The sequence below is a fragment of the Microcaecilia unicolor genome, chromosome 6, assembly GCF_901765095.1.
Source record: "Microcaecilia unicolor chromosome 6, aMicUni1.1, whole genome shotgun sequence".
Lineage (NCBI taxonomy): Eukaryota > Metazoa > Chordata > Amphibia > Gymnophiona > Siphonopidae > Microcaecilia > Microcaecilia unicolor.
The window spans coordinates 134,685,461-134,709,381 of NC_044036.1; the positions used below are offsets into that span (position 1 = coordinate 134,685,461).

The 23,921-nt window shown below is 48.2% G+C and overlaps 1 protein-coding gene across 1 annotated transcript in view; it reads right to left on the reverse strand.

Moving 5' to 3' along the window:
- Nucleotides 1-7,900, reverse strand: part of LOC115472178 — a 67,821-nt gene extending 59,921 nt beyond the window's left edge. The window contains exon 1 of the mRNA XM_030206333.1: nt 7,716-7,900. The gene's annotated coding sequence lies outside the window, so the exon portion shown is untranslated. The remainder of the gene's footprint in view (nt 1-7,715) is intronic.
- Between the last annotated feature and the right edge of the window lie 16,021 nt (nt 7,901-23,921).

Here is a 23,921-nt window from a genome sequence, read left to right on the forward strand (position 1 = left end):
TTGAAGCCGCTGGAAGGCTTCGATGTCATGGGCGGAAAAATCACGCCGGCGAAATCAAAATCCGAAATGACGAATGGTGAGCACCAAAACTTTAAGGGAGAAAAATCTCGACCGAGGCCGAAAAGAGGCCTACCCCGACGACGAAAGAAAACTTACCAGGGCAAAATCTGAAAAATACGGGAAGGGGCAAACGAAACCCGAGGGCTTCCGGAGCACTTCCCAAACAGTTTGAGGATTTTCCGAAGAAAAAACACGTCGAAAAAACGGACGCGCGAGGTCGACTTTCCGGGGCTCGACACGGCGAAAACACGACCGTACCGAGTGCGGACGAAAGAAGACTGGCCGGCTCGAGCCGGTTTCGGGCGGGAAGACGGCCGCACGGGCGCGCGAGGGCTAGCAAAGGACTTTGCTAGTGAAGATTCCGATTGGAGGGGCTGCCGTGGACGTCACCCATCAGTGAGAACAAGCAGCCTGCTTGTCCTCGGAGAATGTTTCTTTACTGACTGTGTGGTGGATGCATAAAATGGATCCTACTGAAGATGGTACAAACAGAGTAGCAAAATTTAAGAAAACATAGGAGATCCCTGGCAGTGAAGAATGAGGGGAGGGCCAGTGATCCGCCAGAGACAAGTTAAAAAAAAAATAAAGGTGGTCGAGTGTTTCTATGGAGTTTACGCATCCTATTCACATCTAGATTTTACTGGTAGCTCAGGCAATGAAATGATGATGTTCTGTAAATAACAGAACTGCCAAAAAAATAAGGTGCTGCTTTCAAGTGGAAACTTATCATCGGGTGGGTTGTCAGCTTTTGTGTGTTTGGGAATGAACTCACATGGAAAAGACAAAATCCAGTTGCAGTTGGTGTTTGGTTGTGGGGCCGGTGGGCGGACCAGAGGCTTCTGATCATTTGCACAGCTGAAGTAGCTGTGGAAGGGATGTCTGCATTTTTTACCCTGTCACCATAGCAACAGATGCCTGGGCAGCATCTTTCTATACATGTGGCCTCAGCATTCAGATATGTTAGGCTACCTGCCAACTTAAATGTATTTCCAGAAATCCTGTGTTTCCAGCTGCTGTCTCAGTGAATTCTCAGCCCTGTGGCTACCATTAGGTGAGCATTGCAGAATTATAAAACATAGGACTAGATTACAATCTTTCATCCCCCCAGCTCCTTGTGTGATTAAGAAAGATTAAGTTTTTCCTTGCAATTATTTGACAGAAACCAGACAGATTAACTTGGTAATTTAGGAAGCCCACAAATTTGACCTGCTTAGCCAAACGTTACCATTAAAGGCATGAAGTACCTACAAGAGCAGACCACACTCAGTCATGCCTCTTGAAGCCAGTAGATACCATGCCCACCCCCCTCTGCTAGTTCTGGCTCCAAAGAACATTTTAGCCATCACACTTAAAAATGGATTTTTAGAAATTGAAACCATAGAACTGGTAGGTGCTTAGTAACCAGGTAAGAGACACTAATCTGTGTGCATCCAGCTTACAAACTTCCCACTCATGCAATCCAAATTCAGAACACTGAGACAAAAGGACACAAGGCTTAGGTATTAGAAAAATAGGAAAGCTGTTTTATTAAAGATAATGACAGCAAATAGCAAATGTAATCAGAGATCCTGCACTTCCGCTGAAATACCCAGGGTATACAGTAAAGCGAAGTTTTTTTTACCTGAAGCAGGTATTCTCCGAGGACAGCAGGCCGCATATTCTCACATGTGGGTGACGTCACGTCGGCCCAGAGGATTTTGTAGCAAAATCTTAAGAGTCTCTTCTAGAGCGTTCCGTCGCGCGAGACGATCCCATCGCGCATGCGCGCGCACGTTTTACCGCTCGCCGCGCAGACACGCTCCTCAGTTGAATCCAAAAGATGAAAGAAAACAACTCCAAAAGGGGAGGTAGGAGGGTTTGTGAGAATATGCAGCCTGCTGTCCTCGGAGAATACCTGCTTCAGGTAAGAAACTTCGCTTTCTCCAAGGACAAGCTGGCTGATATTCTCACATGTGGGGTATCCCTAGCCCCCAGGCTCACTCAACACAACAAACAGTGGTCAATTGGGCCTCGCAACAGCGAGGACATAACAAAAATTGACCTGAAACAAGAAACATCTGAGAGTGCAGCCTGGAACAGAATAAAAGTGGGCCTAGGAGGGATGGAGTTGGATTCTAAACCCCAAATAGATTCTGCAGCACCGACTGCCCAAACCGACTGTCGCGTCGGCTATCCTGCTGAAGGCACTAGTGAGATGTGAATGTGTGGACTGATGACCACGTTGCAGCCTTGCAGATCTCTTCAATAGTGGCTGACCTCAGATGAGCCACTGACGTAGCCATGGCTCTAACATTATGAGCTGTGACATGGCCCTCTAAAGTCAGCCCAGCTTGGGCGTAAGTGAAGGAAATGCAATCTGCTAGCCAATTAGATATGGTGCATTTCCTGACAGCAACTCCCCTCTTGTTGGGATTAAAAGAAATAAACAACTGGGCGGTCTGTGGGGGCTTGTCCGCTCCACGTAAAAGGCTAATGCTCTTTGCAGTCCAGAGTGTGCAGCTTGCTTTCGCCAGGACTTGTATGAGGACGAGGAAAAAATATTGGCAAGACAATTGACTGGTTCAGATGGAACTCCGACACCACCTTTGGCAAGAACTTAGGGTGCGTGCGGAGGACTACTCTGTTTTGATGAAATTTAAGGTAAGGAGCATGAACCACTAGGGCCTGAAGCTCACTGACCCTACGAGCTGAAGTAACAGCCACCAAGAAAATGACCTTCCAGGTCAAGTACTTCAGATGGCAGGAATTCAGTGGCTCGAAAGGGGGTTTCATCAGCTGGGTGAGAACATTGAGATCCCATGACACTGGAGGAGGTTTGACAGGGGGCTTTGACAAAAGCAAACCTCTCATGAAGCGAACAACTAAAGGCTGTCCAGAGATAGGCTGACCTTCTACACGCTGATGGTAAGCACTAATCGCACTAAGGCGAACTCTTACGGAGTTGGTCTTGAGACCAGACTCTGATAAATGCAGAAGGTACTCAAGCAAGGTCTGTGTAGGACATGAAAAGGGCTCTAGGGCCCTGCTGTCACACCAGACAGCAAACCTCTTCCATTTAAAAGAGTAACATCTTTTAGTGGAATCTTTCCTGGAAGCAAGCAAGATTCGGGAGACACCCTCAGAAAGACCCAAGGAGGCAAATTCTAAGCTCTCAACATCCAGGCCGTGAGAGCCAGAGACTGGAGGTTGGGATGTAGAAGCGCCCCCTCGTTCTGAGTGATGAGGGTTGGAAAACACTCCAATCTCCACGGTTCTTCTGAGGACAACTCCAGAAGAAGAGGGAACCAGATCTGACGCGGCCAGAAAGGCATCCGACACTAGCCTGCCGTGGGTCTGTAGTCTGGAACAGAACTGAGGGACCTTGTGATTGAATTGAGTGGCAAAACGATCCACCGATGGGGTGCCCCACTCTTGGAAGATCTTTCTGGCGACAGCCATGCTCAGTGACCACTCGTGAGGTTGCATTATCCTGCTCAATCTGTCGGCCAGACTGTTGTTTACGCCGGCCAGATAAATGGCTTGGAGAAACATGCCGTGTTGGCGAGCACAAAGCCACATCTGTACGGTTTCCTGACACAAAGGGCGAGATCCGGTGCCCCCTTGCTTGTTTGTGTAGTACATTGCAACCTGATTGTCTGTTTGAATCAGAATAATTTGGTTGGATAACCGATCTCTGAAAGCCTTTAGAGCGTTCCAGATCGCTCGTAACTCCAGGAGGTTGATCTGAAGATGCTTTTCCTGAAGGGACCAAGCTCCTTGAGTGTGAAGCCCATCTACATGCGCTTCCCACCCGAGGAGGGATGCATCCATCGTCAGCACTTTTTGTGGCTGAGGAATTTGGAATGGGCGCCCCAAAACCAGATTGGATCGAATTGTCCACCACTGAAGTGAATTCCGAAAGTCGATGGACAGCTGGATCACACCTTGTAGATTCCCTGCAGCTTGAAACCACTGGGAAGCTAGGGTCCACTGAGCCGATCTCATGTGAAGACGTGTCATGGGAGTTACATAACTGTGGAAGCCATGTGCCCCAGAAGTCTCAACATCTGCCGAGCTGTGATCTGCTGAGATGCTTGAACCCTGGAGACTAGAGACAGAAGGTTGTCCGCTCTGGGCTCGGGAAGGTAGGCACAAGCTGTCTTCGTACACAACAGAGCAAAAATGAATTCCAATTTTTGAACTGGGTTGAGATGGGACTTTGGGTAATTGTTGACAAACCCTAGAAGCTCCAGCACTTGAATAGTCATCCACATGGACTGTAAAGCCCCGTCGTGGGAGGTGCTCTTCACCAGCCAATCGTCCAGATAAGGGAAGACATGCACTCCCAGTCTGTGTAGAGACGCTGCAACAACTGCCAGGCACTTGGTAGACCCTGGGCGCAGACACCAAGCCAAAAGGCAACACATAGTACTGAAAGTGCTGCGTTCCTACCTGAAACCGCAGATACTTCCTGTGAGCTGGAAGTATCGAGATGTGAGTGTAAGCATCCTTTAAGTCCAGAGAGCATAGCCAATCGTTTTCCTGAATCATGGGAAGAAGGGTGCCCAGGGAAAGCATCCTGAACTTTTCTCGAACCAGATATTTGTTCAGGCCCCTTAGGTCTATGATGGGACGCATCCCCCCCCGTCTTCTTTTCCACAAGGAAGTACCTGGAATAGAATCCCAGCCCTTCTTGCCCTGGTGGAACGGGCTCGACCGCATTGGCGCTGAGAAGGGCGGAGAGTTCCTCTGCAAGTACCTGCTTGTGTTGGGAGCTGAAGGACTGAGCTCCCGGTGGGCAATTTGGAGGTTTGGTTTCCAGATTTAGGGTGTATCCTAACTGGACTATTTGAAGAACCCACCGGTCGGAGGTTATGAGAGGCCACCTTTGGCGAAAAAATATTAACCTCCCTCCGACAGGCAGATCGTCCGGCACGGACACATTTATGGTGGCTATGCTCATCTGGAGCCAGTCAAAAACCAGTCCCTGGTTTTAGCTGGGGAGCTGCAGGGGCCTGTTTAGGTGCATGCTGTTGACGAGAACGAGCATGCTGTGGCAGAGCCTGACCCGACTGTCGGGAAGTAGGAGTGTACTTACGGCCCCTAGAGGCGTAAGGCACACTTCTCTTCCCTTTAAAAAACTTCCTAGAAGAGGAAGCGGATGCAGAAGGCGTCCGGCGGGAGAGAGAGAGTCCATAGCGTTATCACGCTGATAGAGATGATCAATCAACTCTTCGACCTTCTCACCAAAAAGATGATCCTCCCAGCAAGGGATATCTGCAATTTTCTGCTGAGTTCGTTCCTCCAGGTTAGAGGCACGCAGCCATGAGAGTCTGCGTGTCACTATACTTAGAGCAGAAAATCTGGATGTCACATCGCAAGTGTTGTAAATGCCCCTGGACAGGAACTTGTGACACGGCTTCTGCTGCCTGACCACTTGGCGAAAAGGCTCGGCCTGCTCCGGTGGAAGTGCATCAACCAAGCTCTCAAGCTGCCGCACTGAGTTCCGCAAATGAATGCTCATGTACAGCTGGTAGGACTGAATTTTGGAAGCGAGCATGCCAGCCTGATACGCCTTCCTCGCAAAAGAATCCAAGGTTCTATGTTCTCGCCCCGTGGGCGCCGAGGCAAAGTTCCTAGAACTCTTAGCTCTTCTGAGAGCGGAATCCAACACTGCAGAGTCATGAGGCAACTGAGGCCGAACAAACCTGGGTTCCCCGTGGATCCAATATTGGGATTCAGCTTTTTTGGGGATAGTTGGCCAAGAAAGAGGCTTCTCCCAGTTCCTCATCTGCACTTCCCTGAGTGTATCGTGAAAAGGAGCTGTGGTAGAAGACTTAGGTGGAGATGGATAATAAAGGACCTCGAGCATCTTGGCCCTGGGCTCATCCACATTCTCCACAGGGAAGGGAATGGCCTCAGACATTTCCCACACAAAAGATGAAAAAGATAAGCTCTCCGGAGGGGAGAGCTGTCTTTGAGGTGAGGGGGTCGAATCAGACGAAGACCTAGAGAATCCTCGGCAGAGAAAACTCCATGACCCCCATCTTCATCAGATAAGCCATCATCGGATGGGGCTAGCAACTCAGAAAGAGCAGCCCAGATCCGAGCCCGTCTCGACATGGAGGTACGGGGACCTCGAAGACGGTGTTGAGAAGTCGACTCCCCAGGAGACTCCGGTGAAGCTTCCTCCACCGAAGGCAATGGAGAGTCGACCCGGGAGGCAAACGGCTCCGATACCGGAAGCGGTACCGGAGAAGGAGACCTCACCACCGGGAAGAGGCACGGTGCTGCAGGAGAATCCGGCACCGTTGGTACTGGTACCTCCGGTGCTGGGCGCAAGTAATGCAGCACCGCTTCCATGAAATCTGGAAAAATAGCCTTGATTCGCTCATCTACAGAAGCTGTCGGGGAAGGCTGCGGTGCCGGTGTGGGCAGAGGCAGAATCTGCAGAGGCTGGGGAGCCGGTACCGGGCTGCCAGACGACCTTCGCGTCGATACCTCCATAACAGAGGGAGAGCGATCCTCTCGGCACCGACGCTTCTCGGGTACCGAATGCCTCGATGACCCGGAGCTCGCGGTACCGTGTCGAGAAGGAGAACGATGACAGTGCTTCTTGGCCTTCGCCCGACGCCCGTCATCGAGACTCCTCGGTACCGGTGAGGAAGACGTGGAATCCACACGTTTCCTCGGGGCCGGGTCCGATAGAGGTCGGTCCCGGGGGGCCTGCAAAGCAGGAGGTGCCGAGGCGGGTGGAGACCTGCTCGATGCATCACTGCTCCCCACGTGCATCGGTCTCTTGGCAGCCTGTACCCAGTCTCCTGATGCCAACGCTGCCCTCGACAGTACCGATGTCGACGCCACCGACGCTGAGGTATCGGACCCAAAAAGCTTTTCTCTTTGGGCCTCTCTAGAAAGTTGAATGCACTTTTTCATTTTAAGGCACAACTTACAACTTTCCTGAAGATGGTCTGGCTCAAGGCACTGAAGACACCAGGAGTGCGGATCAGTGCCAGAGATGGTCCGGTTGCAGCGGGCGCATGGCTTGAAGCCGCTGGGCGTCTTCGATGACATCGCGGGAAAAATCGCCTCTGCAAAATCAAAGGACGCGATTGTGTCAGAAAAACAGACACACAAAAAAAAGGGGGGAAAAATACCCGGTCGAGCGACCTAAGAACGGTCGCATGGAAAAAGAAAGGAAACTTAGGAAATGAAAAAAAAAAAAACTACAAGACTAAAGGTCTTCTTTTTTTTTTTTTTTTTTAAACAACACCCGAAAGGGTAAAACGAAGAGAACTTTCACTCCGAAGGCCTGGGAAAAACACGAAGCACGAAGACGAACTCCGTGTCTCCTCAGATGCAGAAAAGAAAGAACTAAGGAGTGTGTCTGCGCGGCGAGCGGGAAAACGTGCGCGCGCATGCGCGATGGGAATCGTCTCACGCGACGGAATGCTCTAGAAGAGATTTTAAAGATTTTGCTACAAAATCCTCCGGGCTGATGTGACGTCACCCACATGTGAGAATATCAGCCTGCTTGTCCTCGGAGAATAAGTTTTAAGTACCTGTCAAGGTGGAATAAAGAGAATGCTCACTACCCTAAGTCCTAAAGTTATAGGACACCTGAAACCCTAAGCACTAGGAAAAAAGATCAACCTGACAGAAGACAACACTCTCACCCAATCATGGATCCATGATTAGTCAGGGAGCTGTTGTAGACAGAGGTACCACAGCTGGATGACAAGTGTTTCTACTCTCAGGAAGGACTTGGCAGGAACCCCAGGCAGGTCAGCATGGTAGCTCTACCCAGGCACATGAGAATGTAGGCGGAGGGGGGGGGGGGGGGGCGCATATCTTTTAACGAGCCTTTATTTTTGAGCAGCTCAGGTTAGCTGATATCTTGGGCAGGTCAGGCGAAAGCTGCTAACAGCCAACTACCTATTAGCTCATCCCAAGTCTCTCGCTACAGTCTCGCTTATACCCTTTGATCCAGTTTTGGTGCCATTCTGGTTAGAATAACAAAATCTTATGTTTTCCAGTGTTGTGGCTTTGGGGGCCCAAGGACCTGACTCTTTGACGCCTTAGATATTTTCTTCTTCTGCATGAAGGTCCCCAGCACAGTAAACAAATGTTGTTGTGAACAGTTGTTTTGCCTGTTAGCCTTAATGTGTCAGTAATGTGCTTGAGGCCTATTACAGGAACAAGCCTCTTCCTAGGAACTGGTATGTCCAAAGTCTGAAAGTCAGGTTCATAATTTAGATTAGAGCTCGATTGTAGAGCTACATGTTTTGTCCCTATATTCGTGTTTTGTGAAGAGCAGGACGGTTCAGAGAAAGTCCTGCTACAGCTGCTGTTGCCCTGGCAAAGACTGGAGCAGAAATGATTTTAAGCTGCCTCTGCCTGCAAAGGGGAGGGCAGACATATACCCCCTGTTAAAAATTCCCAGCTATGCCACTGCCTGGCTACTCCCTGCCCCCAGGCAAACCTGGCTGCAGAGAAAGGGGGTGTTGTACAAAATCACTGCAGCTCAGAAAAGCAGATAATGTCATAGATCAGCAACTAAGCACAGGATAGTTTCCAAGGGCTACCTAAACACTGACATATAGACCTAAACAAGATTAAGAGATCAATAGATACTTTAATTGCAGCATGCATGGACTTGGTTCTGGCAGGACATACGTAAATGCTTTACTGATTTCATATTATATTGTTGCTCCCTGCTGCTATGGGAGGGTGTAGCAGATTACCAAGTGATAGGAAAATGATCACCTGGATACAGATGTGCCTGGCTCTGGCAAAATGATTTCTAATCATGAATTACACAATTTTGGGGATAATTCTATACAGGGCACTAAAAAGCTGTGTGCTTGAGTGGTATCTTATTATGGCATTTGGGCACCCAGATTCTGTTACAGAGCCCAAATTGACACGTGTGTGCCAACATTTAGGAATTCACACCATGTGAAAGGCAGGTTTACATGAAAGCACCTAAATGAAATGACCAGGTCTTACAGCACTTATGAAAATGTAGAAAGTCAATGATATTCCTCAACTCTTCCCAAGTTTATTCCACACTAATGTTACACTCTTAGGTCTTTCCAACAAACCCTTTTGAGATAAATGAAAAGCCCTGAGCAATCTATATAGTACCTGATACAAGGCACTAGTACTTCCGGAGCTAAGTCTGGTAAAATCTTCAAGACTAAAACTAAAATCAAGCCACTGAGGGAAATTTCCTACATGTAATCACCGTTGTGGCGATATTCTGAATTAACTGCAATTTCCACAGTCAATATTTAGGTTATCCCGCATACAAAGCATTATGGTAATCAAACTGAATAATAATCTATATAGCCAACAGCTTAATAAAGAGTATTAGTTTATGTATTTATTTATTGCATTTGTATCCCACATTTTCCCACCTATTTGCAGGCTCAATGTGGCTTACAGAGTTTTGTTATGACAAAGTCATTCCAGGAAATCAAATACAGTTAGTATTGTACAAAGATTGAGTAAGAGAAGAGAGAAGGAAGGTGTTAGGCAAGGTAGTATAGACTGTGAACTTTAATAGCTGGATGGGTTGGTGGGGTAGTTTTGTAAGGCTATGGGTTCTCTTTGTAGACCTTGTTGAAGAGATATGTCTTCAGAGATTTGCGGAAGTTGGTTATTTTGTGAATGGTTTTCAGGGCTGTAGGTAATGCATTCCATAACTGCGTGCTCAGGTAAGAGAAGGTGGTGGCGTGTATCAGCTTGTATTTTAGTCCTTTACAGCTGGGGAAGTGTAGATTGAGAAATTTACGGGCTGATCTTATGGCATTTCTGGGGGGCAAGTCCACAAGGCTCAGCTTGTAGATTGGGGCGTCTGCGTGAATTATTTTATGTACAATTGTGAAGAACCTGAATTCAATACGTTCCTTGAGTGGGAGCCAGTGCAATTTCTCTCTTAAGGGCTTTGCGCTTTCATATTTAGCTTTTCCAAATATGAGTCTGGCCGCGGTATTCTGGGCTGTTTGGAGTTTTTTGATAGTCTGTTCTTTGCAGCCAGCATATAGTGCATTGCAGTAGTCTAGATGACTTATTACCATAGACTGTACCAGGGTACGGAAGATGTCTCTCGGGAGGAAAGGTTTTATTCTTTTGAGTTTCCACATGGAGTGGAAAGCGAATGATACATACCTGTAGCAGGTGTTCTCCGAGGACAGCAGGCTGATTGTTCTCACGACTGGGTTGATGTCCACGGCAGCCCCCACCAACCGGAAGAAAACTTCGCGGGCGGTCCCGCACGCAGGGCACGCCCACCGCGCATGCGCGGCCGTCTTCCCGCCCGTGCACGACCGTACCCCGCTCAGTTGATTGACAAGCAAAGGAATGAGTAAAACGCAACTCCAAAGGGGAGGAGGGAGGGTAGGTGAGAACAATCAGCTTGCTGTCCTCGGAGAATACCTGCTACAGGTATGTATCATTCGCTTTCTCCGAGGACAAGCAGGCTGCTTGTTCTCACGACTGGGGTATCCCTAGCTCTCAGGCTCACTCAAAACAAGAACCCAGGTCAATTTAACCTCGCAACGGCAAGGGCATAACAGAAATTGACCTACGAAGAACAACTAACAGAGTGCAGCCTGAACAGAATAAAATCGGGTCCTGGAGGGTGGAGTTGGATTCGAACCCCAAACAGATTCTGCAGCACCGACTGCCCGAACCGACTGTCGCGTTGGGTATCCTGCTGGAGGCAGTAATGCGATGTGAATGTGTGGACCGAAGACCACGTCGCAGCCTTGCAAATCTCTTCAATAGTAGCTGACTTCAAGTGGGCCACTGACGCTGCCATGGCTCTAACACTATGAGCCGTGACATGACCCTCAAGAGCCAGCCCAGCCTGGGCGTAAGTGAAGGAAATGCAATCTGCTAGCCAATTGGAGATGGTGCGTTTCCCGACAGCGACCCCTTTCCTATTGGGGTCAAAAGAAATAAACAATTGGGCGGACTGTCTGTGGGGCTGTGTCCGCTCCAGATAGAAGGCCAACGCTCGCTTGCAGTCCAATGTGTGCAACTGACGTTCAGCAGGGCGGGTATGCGGTCTGGGAAAGAATGTTGGCAAGACAATTGACTGGTTAAGATGGAACTCCGACACCACCTTTGGCAGGAACTTAGGGTGAGTGCGGAGTACTCGGTTATGATGAAATTTGGTATAAGGAGCATGAGCTACCAAGGCTTGAAGCTCACTGACTCTACGAGCTGAAGTAACTGCCACCAAGAAAATGGTTCCAGGTCAAGTACTGCAGATGGCAAGAATTCAGTGGCGCAAAAGGAGGTTTCATCAGCTGGGTGAGGACGACGTTGAGATCCCATGACACTGCAGGAGGCTTGACAGAAGGCCTTGACAAAAGCAAGCCTCTCATAAATCGAACGACTAAAGGCTCTCCAGAGATGGCTTTACCCTCTATACGATGATGGTAAGCACTAATCGCACTGAGGTGATTCCTTACTGAGTTGGTCTTGAGACCAGACTCTGATAAGTGCAGAAGGTATTCAAGCAGGTTCTGTGCAGGACAAGAACGAGGTTCTAGGGCCTTGCTCTCACACCAAATGACAAACCTCCTCCACTTGAAAAAGTAACTCTTTTTAGTGGAATCCTTTCTAGAGGCAAGCAAGACAAACCCAACGAAGCAAAATCTACGCCCTCAACATCCAAGCCGTGAGAACCAGAGACTGAAGGTTGGGGTGCAGAAGCGCTCCGTCGTTCTGCGAAATGAGAGTCGGAAAACACTCCAATCTCCACGGTTCTTCGGAGGACAACTCCAGAAGTAGAGGGAACCAGATCTGACGGGGCCAAAAAGGCGCTATAAGAATCATGTGGCAGTGGTCTTGCTTGAGCTTCAGCAAGGTCTTCCCCACCAAAGGTATGGGAGGATAAGCATACAGGAGGCCGTTCCCCCAATGAAGGAGAAAGGCATCCGACGCCAGTCTGCCGTGCGCCTGTAGTCTGGAACAGAACAGAGGCAGCTTGTGGTTGGTCTGAGAGGCGAAAAGGTCCACCGAGGGGGTGCCCTACTCTCGGAAGATCTTGCGTACCACTCTGGAATGGAGCGGCCACTCGTGCGGTTGCATGACTCTGCTCAGCCTGTCGGCCAGACTGTTGTTTACGCTTGCCAGGTACGTGGCTTGGAGAAGCATGCCGAACTGGCATGCCCAACTCCACATCCCGACGGCTTCCTGACACAGGGGGCGAGATCCGGTGCCCCCCTGCTTGTTGATATAATACATTGCAACCTGATTGTCTGTCCGAATTTGGATAATTTGGTAGGACAGCCGATCTCTGAAGGCCTTCAGTGCGTTCCAGACCGCTCGGAGATCCAGGAGGTTGATCTGAAGATCTTGTTCCTGGAGGGACCACACTCCCTGGGTGTGGAGCCCATCGACATGAGCTCCCCACCCCAGGTGAGATGCATCCGTCGTCAGCACCTTCATGGGCTGCGGAATTTGGAATGGACGTCCCAGGGTCAAATTGGTCCGAATCGTCCACCAGTGCAGCGAATTGCGGCAACTGGCAGACAGGCGGATAACATCTTCTAGATTCCCGGTAGCTTGGCACCACTGGGAAGCTAGGGTCCATTGAGCAGATCTCATGTGAAGACGAGCCATGGGAGTCACATGAACCGTGGAGGCCATATGACCCAGGAGTCTCAACATCTGCCGAGCTGTGACCTGCTGAGACGCTTTGGTCTGGGAAGCGAGCGACAGAAGATTCTGCGCCCTTGCTTCGGGAAGAAAGGCCTGAGCCGTCTGAGAATTCATCAGAGCTCCTATGAATTCCAGAGATTGGACTGGCTGGAGATGGGACTTCAGGTAATTTATCACAAACCCCAGCAGCTCCAGAAGGTGAATAGTGCACTGCATGGACCGAAGAGCTCCTGCCTCTGAGGTGCTCTTGACCAGCCAATCGTCGAGATACGGGAACACGTGCACCCCCAGCTTGCGTAGGTACACCGCAACCACCACGAGACACTTCGTGAACACCCATGGTGCAGAGGCGAGCCCAAAGAGCAGCACACAATACTAAAAGTGCCGTGTCCCCAGACGGAATCGGAGATACTGTCTGTGAGCTGGCAGTATCGGGATGTGAGTATAAGCGTCCTTTAAATCCAGGGAACATAGCCAATCGTCTTTCTGAATCATGGGTAGAAGGGTGCCCAAGGAAAGCATCCTGAACTTTTCTTTGACCAGATATTTGGTCAGGCCTCTCAGGTCTAGGATGGGGCGCATCCCCCGTTTTCTTTTCCACAAGGAAGTACCTGGAATAGAATCCCTGCCCTTCCTGCCCAGGTGGCACGGGCTCGACCGCATTGGCGCTGAGAAGGGCGGAGAGTTCCTCTGCAAGTACCTGCTTGTGATGGGAGCTGAAGGATTGGGCTCCCGGTGGCCAATTTGGTGGAGTGGAGACCAAATTCAGGGTGTATCCGCACCGCACTGGTCGGAGGTTATAAGAGGCCACCTTTGGTGAAAAGCTTTCAACCTCCCCCCGACCGGCAGGTCGTCCGGCATGGACACTTTGATGGCGGCTATGTTCCCATGGACCCAGTCAAAAGCTCATCCCCTGCTTTTGCTGTGGAGGCGCAGGGGGCTGCTTAGGCGCACGCTGTTGACGGGAATGAGCGCGCTGGGACTGTCCCTGTGCCTGAGGAGGCCTTCGGGCCGGCTGGGTGTACCTACGCTTGCTGTAGGCCTAGGTTGGAGCCTGCCGGGCCCGGGAAAAACGTCCACCTGCAGAGGTGGATGCTGAAGGCGCCCGGTGGGAGAGCTTGTCGAGGGCGGTTTCCCACTGGTGTAGTTGGTCCACCAACTGCTCGACCTTCTCGCCGAAAATGTTGTCCCCCTGGCAAGGGACATCCGCCAGCCGCTGCTGGGTGCGGTTGTCCAGGTCAGAGGCATGCAGCCAGGAGAGTCTGCGCATCACTATACCTTGGGCCGCAGCTCGAGATGCCACATCACAGGTGTCATAGATACCCCTGGACAGGAACTTTCTGCACGCCTTCAGCTGCCTGACCACCTCCTGAAAAGGCCTGGACTGCTCCAGGGGAAGCTTGTCGACCAGGTCCGCCAGTTGCCTCACATTATTCCGCATATGAATGCTTATAGCAGCAGCTTCAGAGAGCATTTTCCATCTCACAGATAGGCTGCAGAGAATACCTTCTCCTGCTTTATACTTAGCCTGGCCTCAGAATGACATCCTATAGTATATCTCCTATCAAACTGAGCTCTCTTTTTCATCAAGCACTGCCATTTCCTCCCCTCACCCTCCCCACTGACAGTTTGAACTTCGTGGGTGTGGCTTGGATCTCTTTCAGGGAGAGAAAACTAACAACTTATAGCAGCAGCTTCAGAGAGCATTTTCCATCTCACAGATAGGCTGCAGAGAATACCTTCTCCTGCTTTAGACTTAGCCTGGCCTCAGAATGACATCCTATAGTATATCTCCTATCAAACTGAGCTCTCTTTTTCATCAAGCACTGCCATTTCCTCCCCTCACCCTCCCCACTGACAGTTTGAACTTCGTGGGTGTGGCTTGGATCTCTTTCAGGGAGAGAAAACTAACAACTTATAGCAGCAGCTTCAGAGAGCATTTTCCATCTCACAGATAGGCTGCAGAGAATACCTTCTCCTGCTTTAGACTTAGCCTGGCCTCAGAATGACATCCTATAGTATATCTCCTATCAAACTGAGCTCTCTTTTTCATCAAGCACTGCCATTTCCTCCCCTCACCCTCCCCACTGACAGTTTGAACTTCGTGGGTGTGGCTTGGATCTCTTTCAGGGAGAGAAAACTAACAACTTATAGCAGCAGCTTCAGAGAGCATTTTCCATCTCACAGATAGGCTGCAGAGAATACCTTCTCCTGCTTTAGACTTAATCCTACCCACCCTACCCCTCTACCCACCCACCCCTAGAGTGACATGTCTTATATAACCTCCCTATCAACCCACTCATTACTTTACCTCACCAATTTCTATTCTTCTATCACCTTCTCCCACTACTCCAACCAGAGTTACACCTAATCACACTGACCACCCTTCAACATCTTCTGTCCTTCTGTGACTGTTCTCTTGTGCTTGACTGCTTAAATATTTTAAATTTAAATGCTTTACTTTTTGTCTATTAGATTGTAAGCTCTTTGAGCAGGGACTGTCTTTCTTCTGTGTTTGTACAGCGCTGCGTACACTTTGTAGCGCTCTAGAAATGTTAAATAGTAGTAGTAGTAGTGTAGAGCTGGTATGATTGGATGCTGGTCACGAGCATGGACGATTGGTAGGCCTTCCTCCCAAACGAGTCCAGAGTGCGAGACCTCCGTCCCGGGGGCGCCGAGGCGGTATCCCTCGAACTCCGTGCTCTCTTGAGAGCAGAGTCCACGACCGCCGAGTCATAAGGCAATTGAGGCCGCATCAACTCTGGGTCAGAGTGGATCCTGTATTGGGACTCCGCTTTTATGGGGATGGTGGGATTAGATAATGGCTTCAGCCAGTTCCGAAGCAGTGTCTCTTTGAGGACATTGTGCAATGGCACCGTGGAAGACTCTCTAGGTGGTGATGGATAGTCGAGGACTTTGAGCATCTCAGCCCTCGGCTCATCCACAGTGACCACGGGAAAGGGAATGCAAATAGACATATCCCTGACAAAGGAGGCAAAGGAGAGACTCTCAGGGGGCGAGAGCTTCCTCTCCGGTGAAGGAGTGGGGTCGGAGGGAAGGCCCACAGACTCCTCTGAGGAGAAATATCTGGGGTCCTCCTCCTCCCCCCACGAGGCCTCCTCTTCCTCGGTGTCGGACATGAGCTCTTGCAGCTCAGACCTCAACCGGGCCTGTCTCGACTGCGAGGAACCACATCCTCGATGATGGCGTCGAGCAGTGGACTCCCGCGCCAGTGGGGAAGAAGCTCTCTCCATCGACGTCGACTCCACCTGCGTGGCGGTCGACACCGGTGCTGCAAGCGGTGTCGGCGGCCTCGGGCTAGAGCACACCGGCGCCTCCATCAACAGCGCCGGGGGTGCAAGCACCCCCGGTGCCGGCAGAGCCTGGCACATCAGCCCTTCCAGAATCCCCGGAAGGATGGCTCGGAGGCACTCGTCAAGGCCCGCTGTCGGAAAAGGCAGGGGGGCCAGTGTGGGTGTCGGTGCCGGAAGCTGCTCGGGTCCAGGAGACAGTACCGAAGTACCCGCGGACTGACGCAGTGACACCTCTTCAACCTAGGAGGAACGCTCCTCTCGGCACTGCCGCTTCCTGGGCGTCGAGTTATCCCTCGAGGTACCAGAGCTGGCAGTCCCGTGCACCGTGGGCGACCGATGACGGTGTTTCTTCGCTTTCTTTCGATGCCCGTCATCAGCGCTCGGCGGGAGAGACGATGAGGGGGTAGAATCCCCCAGGCCTCGAGGAATCGGATCCGACAGGGTTCGGTCCCGATGGCCCTGGGTAGAGGGAGTGGCCGGGGCCGACTGCCCGCGCGGCCACTCACCCCCACCGGCAGGCTGGCGGGCCAACGGTACCTGTACTCCTGGGGTCAGTGGCAGAGTCGGCGCCGATTTCGTCGACATCGGTACCGATGCCGTCGAAGTCGACATAGAAGGGCTGGCGCAAGTTCCGAAAAGACGGTCCCGAAGAACTTGCCTCGCCACCTGTGTCCGCTTCCTTAAGCCGAGAAACAAGGTGCACGTCTTGATATTATGCTCCGGGCCGAGGCACTGGAGGCACCAAGCGTGGGTATCGGTTTGCGAGATCTGCCGGCCGCACCGACCACACTTTTTGAATCCGCTCGGGACCTTCGAGGACATCGACGGAAAAATCACGTCGGTGAAGTCAAAGTCGTCGATGGTGGCGGTGAAAAGCACACCTGAAAAGAAAACGACCGAAGAACGACAAGGAAACTTCTTTTTTTTTTTTTTTTTTAAAAGCGATAGGAAAAAAATACGCGAACGCATACGTGAATAGAAACAAAGTCGCGGCTAGGCCGCAATCCGGTTTCCAGGGCTGACAGAGAGACGATAACACGTCTCTCTCCAGCGTGGAATAGAAAAATACTGAGCGGGAACGGTCACGCATGGGCGAGAAGACGGCCGCGCATGCGTAGTGGGCGTGCCCTGTGTGCGGGACCGCCTGCGAAGTTTTCGTCCGGTTGGTGGGGGCTGCCGTGGACGTCAACCCAGTCGTGAGAACAAGCAGCCTGCTTGTCCTCGGAGAACATCGTTTTTGTCGTATTCTTTATGTGGGTATTGAGTGTGAGGTTTCGATCAATGGTAACTCCAAGGATTTTCAGATTTTGTGAGACGGGAAGAGAACAGTATGGTGTGGTTATGGTGGAGTAGTTGTTTGTGTTGTGTTGAGAAGTGAGTACCATTGTGTTTTTTCTGCGTTGAGTTTTAGCTGGAATGCATCTGCCCAGGAGTGCATGATCTGGAGACTTTGGTTGATTTCATTGGTGATTTCGTTTAGATCATGTTTGAACGGGATATAAATCGTTACATCGTCTGCATATATGTAGGGGTTGAGGTTGTGTCCAAGGAAACAAAGGGACAAACGATCTGCAAACTCCAAGATGGAAAATATACAAAGCAGATTGTTGATGGATAAAAATGATTTTAATAATAAATTAAAATGTGCATACAATAGCCCGACACGGGCCGTGTTTCGCCCTACTGGGGAAGAGACCATTTTGAAGCCTGTGTTTTACATGATTCGTGAGGTCTTTTTTGAATTGTTTGGGGGCGGATCTTATTAGGCTAGTAGGGCAAATGTCTAGTTTGCATTGTGACTTGGCATATTTTCCAAGCCACTGTGAGATTTCATCTGACGATAACATGTCAAAGTTAGTCCATGATCGATCTGCTGGGCATTCCCCGGGTTTCGGGTCTAGACATTCAAGAATGTTTGTGTACTCAGTGATGTTGGTAGGTATCATGAGTCGGAGCTTTATAATTTTTTCATTGAAGTAGTTTGCAAGATTGGTTGCAGATGGGGTGTCTATGTTATTAGAGGTGACCGATGTAGTATTTAGGAGTTTGTTTACGAGTGAGAAGAGTTTGTGTATCCTTGTAGTTTGGTCCTATTATGGTTTTGTAGTACATTCTTTTAGTTTGTCTGATAGTGTATTTGTATTTTTTTTGTAACTGTTTCCAGTCTTTGAGTATGTGTTCGTCTTTTTTCTTGCTCCATGCTCTTTCTAGTCTTCTGATCTGTGTTTTTAGTTCTTTCAATTCCTCATTCAACCATGGCATTGAGTTTTTTCTATGTGAGGTTCTGGTTTGAAGTGGTGCTATGTTGTCTAGTATTGTTCTGCATCTGTTGTCCCATTCTTGGAGAAATTGGGGCGAGTCTGTAGGTGTTGTCCATTTGTCAGTATAGAATTGTTGCCAGAATTTTAGTGGGTCTATTTTGCCTCTCGTAGTATATGTTTTTTGTTCTTGTTTTTGTTGTGCCTTTTTTGTTCTCCAATGGAGGGAAAGGTTTGCTTTGTAGTGATCGGGCCATGGTGTGGCTGTTCATTTTGTAGCTGTAAGTGTGAGGTTAGGTTCTGATGAGAGTTTGTGGGTGATCATATCTAGTGTGTGTCCTTTGTTGTGGGTGGGTTGCATGTTTGGCCAGTGAAGCTCCCATAGTTGGAGCAAGCCTTGCATTCACATACATTATTTGAGTTAGTGTCTTCACTAATGTCTCCTGCTATGAGGAGGTCTTGGCAGGAAACGCAGGTATTCAAAATGAAGTCCATAAAGTGCATTTGTGAATCTTGCCAATTTCCCTGGGGTCTGTAAAATAAGATTAGGTTTAGGTGATCACGTAAATTGGGGTGGTTAATTCTGACTGAGGCCATTTCAAGTTGGGGAAGCATAGATTCTGCTGTTGTTATAACTGTGAATTGAGATTTATAGATTATTGCTATGCCTGCTCCTCTTTTTCCTTCTCTTGTCCAGTGGGTGATTTTGTATCCTGGAGGACAGAGTTCTAAGGTTATTGGGTCTTTGGAGTCATGGATCCCCAAGTTTCGCTAATAAGTAGGAGATCAAGGTGGTCATCAGTAATCCAGTCATTTATAATTGTGGTTTTGTTGACTGCCGATCTGGCATTAATGTAGCCTATTTGTATTAGTTGGTGGTGTTCGGTTGGTTTCGGGATAGTGGTAATTTCTATCTGTTGTCTGTCTGCCTGATATGTGAGTTTGTTAAGTTCTTTCTTTCTTTTCTGTTGGTGTTGTCCATGGATGGTAGGTATTTCGTGGCTTGTTTTGATTTTTTGGATAAGCATGTTGTGTATGGGTTGCGTGAGTGGTCTGTGAATTATGGGACTATTGTTGTCTATGCTAGGGATTGCGAGTGTGTATTGGATTAGGGTGAGACAGTAGATGGTTAGGAGTAACTTGCTGGTGTTCATATCAGTGTTTGAATATTAATTTGTGTATTTAGAGCGTTAGAGGATTTGGTTATCAAGTCATAGTATTATTGCTTAAAGGTTTAACAGCAGATTATCGTTCTAGATGCAATTACAAAGCAGATTACATTTCCAGATACAGTATCATGCTAGTAGATGCAAATTACAGACATTTAAAGCAAATTCCAGTTCTAGGTGCCAATTACAGGCATTTAGAGCAAATTACAGTTCTAGGTGCAAATTACAGGCATTTAAAGCAGTTCTAGATGTAAATTACAGGCATTTAAAGCAGTTCTAGATGCAGGTTAAGGGAATTTAAAGCAAATTACAGTTCTAACTGCAAGTCTTGCTACAGTGTAGTGCTGTAAGCTGCATAACAAGCATTTCTAAGAGATTTAAAAGGCTTACAATTCAATACTACAATACGTGTATGCTTTAACCTTACGTGAGTTATACGAGTTGGAGCACTAAGCCGGAGCATTGTTCAAGAGGTTTCTCTGCATACCGGAAAGGGAGATCAGCAATGGCGATCAGGCTAATAAAATCTTTTGTAAGTCCTCGGTGGTTTCCCTTTTGGATTGCTGTGCACACTTCTGGAAGCCAGTCTATGTAGCCCGGTTCTAATTTGCAGAGTGAGGGTTATGCTCCTCTCCGTGCAGGGTTCGTATTAAGCATACAAAAGCCCATCAGCAGGTGGGCATCTCCTTCAGGTTCTAACTAGCTTGGGGCCCAGGGCAATGGTCCTGTTTGCACACTAACACCAGGCCAGGCCTGGGCTGGTGAGATAATTTAATAAAATATAACTGAAAACTAAAAGTACCTAATTCTTTGAGAGGTTTTTGCTTTTTCTTCCCACATAGTTTAAGACAGTATTTATCCACAATGAATATGTATACAAAATTTTCATATAATGGAGGCAGTGTATACAAATCAAGTTCATGCATATGCATTATGGATATCCCAAAAAGCTGAATGGCAAGGAGACCAATATGACTAGCAGAGCATGCTATGCATGCAGTAACTAAACTGTTTTCCTAGAACAAGCAGGTCTTAGCTTGTAGTGTAGCACTATGCTGGTGTGTGAAAGTCTGGCAAAGCTCCCACTTTAGGAAAAACTGCACTGTCATACTGCTGTACCAGCAAGAGGCTGGAAATGTCCTTTATCCTATCAGAAATCTCGCAAGAGCTGAGAGGAATGAGGCTAACAGGCATAGGGTCACTTGAACTTGAGTGCTGCCTAATGACTACTATTTCATACTTAATTATTGACAAAGCACAGTATCCAGCTTGGCATTGTTCCCTGCACAAGCAAACAAGGGCAGAACAGAAAAGGATGCCAGCACTGCAGTCAAAAATGCATTACAGCAGAAAAATAGCACTGAACATTAGAGACGAAACTAGCAGAACGAAAAAGATCCAGGCAGCCAAGCAAAGAGAATTCCGTTTCTTTTTGCAGAATACACGTGATAAAATTTTTGATTTTTAACCTTGCTGCACAATGGCTTACATTGAAATAAGGTGGTGGGCACGAGTGCACGGAGCCGACCTTAACATAGCGCCATGCACGCATGTCCCAGCTGTGGGGAAAGAGGGGGCATTGTTGCAAAGAACAGGAGCCTGGGCGCGGAAGGGAGCACTCACGCCGAAACTAGGCTCCCTACTGGGAAGGGAAGCGCCGGAGTCAGGGGCTTAAGAGACCACAAGCTGACTAGAAAAGCCCTCTTTACCCTACACGAAGGGGAGCCTCCTGGCCTTGGTGCCTAGGAAACAATTTAGGCGCGAGCTCCATTTTCCCCATGGAAATCCTTTTAGGGTTGCCTTTGTTATTAAAAAAAAGAGGGGTTGAATGCTGTATGCAGCACCATTGCTAAAAATTATATAATTCCACAGCAAAGGCTCTCCCATATAGGTTTTCTCCTTGCACAGGAGCGGGAGGGCCCATTCTCCTCCTCTGGTGCACTTCCTTATGTCAGAGCTTACTTAATGGGGAACGCGTTTGGACTCCCCTCGTGCCCTTGGGGCAAAGCGGCAACACCCAGGCAGAGTGGGCCAGGCGCAGTTCATAGCAGTTTCTGAGCAGGCGTGGCCAGGATTCTTTTTTCCTTTTGGTCTGTATGCTGCTGGAGGTGTAATTCAGGTACAGTAAGTTCCTTCTACCAAGAGCTTATTTGAAGTAACACGAGATAAAGGGACACTAACAAAAGCTTAGCATGCACTATGTGCCACATGCCTCTTGCTGGAGTAAACTGCTTCACCATGACCAGAGAAGGTGAAATTATATTCATTTTAGCACTCCCCATCAGTTTAACATTAGGTTTCTGTGCCCTTTTTAAAAAGAGAAATTTGTTTTAGCTGCACCATGCTAGCTGCCAGTCTCTTCTCATTTCCCCTTTAACCTTCTTCCCAAATCCCCTATTTCTATTTTCTCATCTTTTTCAATGATCTGCCCCCCCTTTTCAGTCTGAGGTCAGATCCTTCTGTATCATATAATTTCTTTACCCTTCCTCATATTTCTACACTCTCCCTCACACCCCAGCCCACCCCTACATATAACCCATATTCTAGTCCGCACTTCCTCCATCCCAAGTCTCTTGATACAAATCTATTCCCAAATGTAAGTACAATCCTGTAAGCTTTTTTTTTTTTTGAAGTAACTTGTCTTTCCTGACTTGGATATCAATGCCATTGCGCTAGGCTCACCCCCTCTCATCTACGATGCCCTGCTCCAGTCCCCTTTAGAGCTGGAAAGAGAGAATGGGGAGGGGTGTCTCAAGCTCCTCCTTCTAGTCTGTGAGTACTAGAACCACAAGCAGGGAGACCAGGACCCAATCTTTATAGGTTAGGCTTGCACTGGTGAATGTGGCCACCAGGAAAGGAGCCAGATACATAATTTCCAGTCCAGGCTCGTGGTGGTGGTGGCAGTGACTGTGATGCAGTACAGGCGAATAACTATGGGGTAATGAGAACTAGGAATGAAGATAAAGCAACAAAAGGTAACCAAAATGTGGATTTTGAGTATGTGTGAATACCTGCTCTGCTCTCTTTAGCCAGCAAACACAGGTAGTTGTTATGAAAAGTGCAGTGTTGCAATACGCTGCTTGAGAACTATCATCTCCCCTTATAAGAAAACGTATAAATTCTTTTCTAACTTTCCTAGCTCTTTTGCCAGTCTGACGCCTCATCTGACAAGTTTAAACATACAAAGCAATACTAAAAAGAAAGGAACCAATGTGACGGGCACAGGCTTCAGCGTTCCCATGATGCACTGGTGGACCCCACAAAGCTGCACCAAGCAGATCTGAAAAGGAGACTTTCAGAGGGCACCAGAAGCAACACTTGGTAACAGCTACAGGAGACGAGAATGATTGATTCCATCTACCCTGGAATAAAGTGATGGCACCTCTGCTTCTAGCAACGAAAAAGAAAAGAAAAAAAAACCTGCATCTACTTAACCAGTTCTTACCTTGATCTGGTAGCACATGAACTTTACCTGAAACTACAAGTAGCAATCTTTGGACCACATTCAAGATACACTTACAAAATACATAAAAAAATAACACAAAAATAAAAAACTTCCATCATGAACACTAAGGCACATAAAATGGGAGAGATCTCCTACACTGCATTAGAAACAGACATGTTCCTTCCTTATAAGTTGGCTAAGTTGTAGCAACAACACATTTGGTTCTGATCAGTGACTGCAGCACAGCTCATAACTCTCACAATCAGACAAGAGCTTATGACTTTTTCATGCTATAAATCACAATAATGTAAAATCATTCTAGTCAAAAGCACAATTAGAGAACAATCAATATTCCTTTCATCACTGCCAGGAAAGTGCAAAAAGAATAGAAGATGGAAATTCTTTGTTATAGGTTACTGGAAGAAAAAAAATCCTAAATCAGAACCTAATGGAAAGCTTTCTTCCAAACTGTTTCTCAAGCATTAGATTGAGCCTGGTATGAATGATTTTTGAAAGAAGAAAAACTACAGGATCCTCTCATTAGATTGCTGCAGGTACAAGATGTTGAAATATTTTGCTGACGTAGGATTTCACTTTGCAGTACGCCCTGGAATCTTATGTACTTACCACATTCACATGTCATAAAACTATATTACATGCAAGTTAAGGGCATTTTATGGGCATTGTAACTTCCAGTACCTTTGGTCTTTATGGAAGATGATGTAAGAGATCTACTTGTACTGGAAATGGTTTTCAAGGGTCATTATGTGGAAGAACTGAAAAATCTTGGTGAACCTGGAAGACGTACTGAGCCAACTTGACAATTAAAGAGTGATAAATCACCTGGACTGGATGGTATACACCCCAGAGTACTGAAAGAACTCAAAACATGAAATTGCTGATCTGTTATTGATCTGTAACCCGTCCTTAAAATCATCCGTAATACTTGAAGATTGGAGGGTGGCCAATGTAACACCAATTTTTAAAAAGGATTCCAAGGGTGATCCAGGAAATTACA